Consider the following 1,889-nt stretch of genomic DNA (forward strand, 5'->3'; position numbering starts at 1 on the left):
ACCCCTTTCAGCCTATAACTTTGCTTGGAAATAGCTTTTGATCCAAAAGGACATTTGATGGATTCCATATACCATTGGAAGGATCTTTATGAGCTCTATATATCTCAAGAGATTCCAAGATATAGTAAGATGATATCCTAAATTTGAATTGGCTCCAAAGTATCTTCATCTTCACCATTCTTCTTGCAACCACCTATTCCTTTGCCATCAATTTATTTTCCTTTTCCATCAATGACAATGTATTTCTAAAACATTGAAAGTATCAACTAAATTATTTTTTCTTACTTTTTTTACAAATATAGAAATTGATGATGGGAGAGTGGAATTAAAAATTTGTATTAATATACTGGTTTTTGATTTTGAGTATTCAAGTACTTTATTTAATAATGTCAAAAATTGTTGACTGAAATATTTTTTCTCTTCATTATGACTCATTTTAATTATGGATATTTCTAAAACTAAAGTAGTTGGAGTTTTATCTTTATGAATCTTTTTGAGAAAAACATTTTTAAAATAATGCTAGTTATTGGTCAAGCCTTGGCGAAGTATAAAATAAAATGTAGAATCTTTTCCCTCCAATGTAAGTGAAAAGTTTCTACATACGACATATTTATATTGAACATGCATTAAATCAAGACCTAACCTAAATTTACTTATAGGATACTCTAGAGTTCCATTAACATTTGGATCAAACTTTGGTAAAATATTCTTAGGATGTTTTGGAATATCATGTAAGGGTCCTGCAAAATCTAGAAATTTAGGAATAAGTTATGGTGTCCTTTGTTGGTTGGAAATTTTATATCAACTAGGCAACAATGAAACTCTAGGCACATATTGTGGCCTTCTTTTTAGTGTTGCTCAAGAGAATCTATTGAAGAAATTAGTGGGATCTTTGGAAGAGATGGTGGTTTACCTACACTCTGAAAAATTCGAATATTAATTCAGCTAAATTAACTTTACATTTCAAAAAATTAACTAAAAATACACCTCGTTTAGCTTCTATAATTCATGAGACTCGCCTAGTTCCTCTTTCCTCGTAATATCACCTCTTTGTCGAATGGAGAATTAAATAAGGGATTGAAAAAATCTTTGCAAAATAGTTGTAACTCTACTAACACAAGATTGAAAAACCAATCTTATAAATCTATACTTGTATTTAAAAATTTAGATTGAGATGTAACAAGATTTCTCTAGGGTTCAAATTCTAGTGTGTTAGATTAATGTACAAAATGTTTTGATATTATTGATTCAGAAGGTTTTGAAGACTATGCAATTTATTTATATTCCATTGTTACTTGAATCCTTATATATGGTGTATTGACCAATATTGATTGCTTAGATAAACATGAAGCCTTTCCTACAATTCAAAATCATTGTCCCTCCTAGCACACAAATTGTTGATGGAAAAAAATATATATTCCAACAAAAATGAGGGTGTAACACCCCACCCCACATTTACCCACTTTGACATACTTGTAGATTTGAGGCTTCTGCAATCTGCATTTTGTGTGGTGATATCTTCCGGACTCATCGCATTCATGTTTTTTGTAATCGAAGTTTCGAACCAACCTCTGTGATTCATCATCAGGATTTGATGAGTGAATAAGTGAGAGATTAATGGAGTAATAAATAGAGGAGAGGGATGGGATGGGAATGCATGGAGCCGATAGGTTTGATAATGTTATGAAATAGATTTAGTTTAATTAATTGATTTTATTATTAATTTTTTATTTTTATTGATGATTATTAGACTTTTCTTGTAATTGTATTTTTAGTTGTTGATTAAATGATTAAATGATTAAAGTTAAAATTAAATGTTATGACCTGATGTTAATAGTGATGGTGAACTAACTAATTGTTATCTGCATAACTAATTAGCTTTTGTTGAT

This window comes from Pinus tabuliformis, chromosome 5_2 (genome assembly GCF_031772625.1).
Source record: "Pinus tabuliformis cultivar Carrire ecotype Pingquan chromosome 5_2, CPIR1, whole genome shotgun sequence".
Lineage (NCBI taxonomy): Eukaryota > Viridiplantae > Streptophyta > Pinopsida > Pinales > Pinaceae > Pinus > Pinus tabuliformis.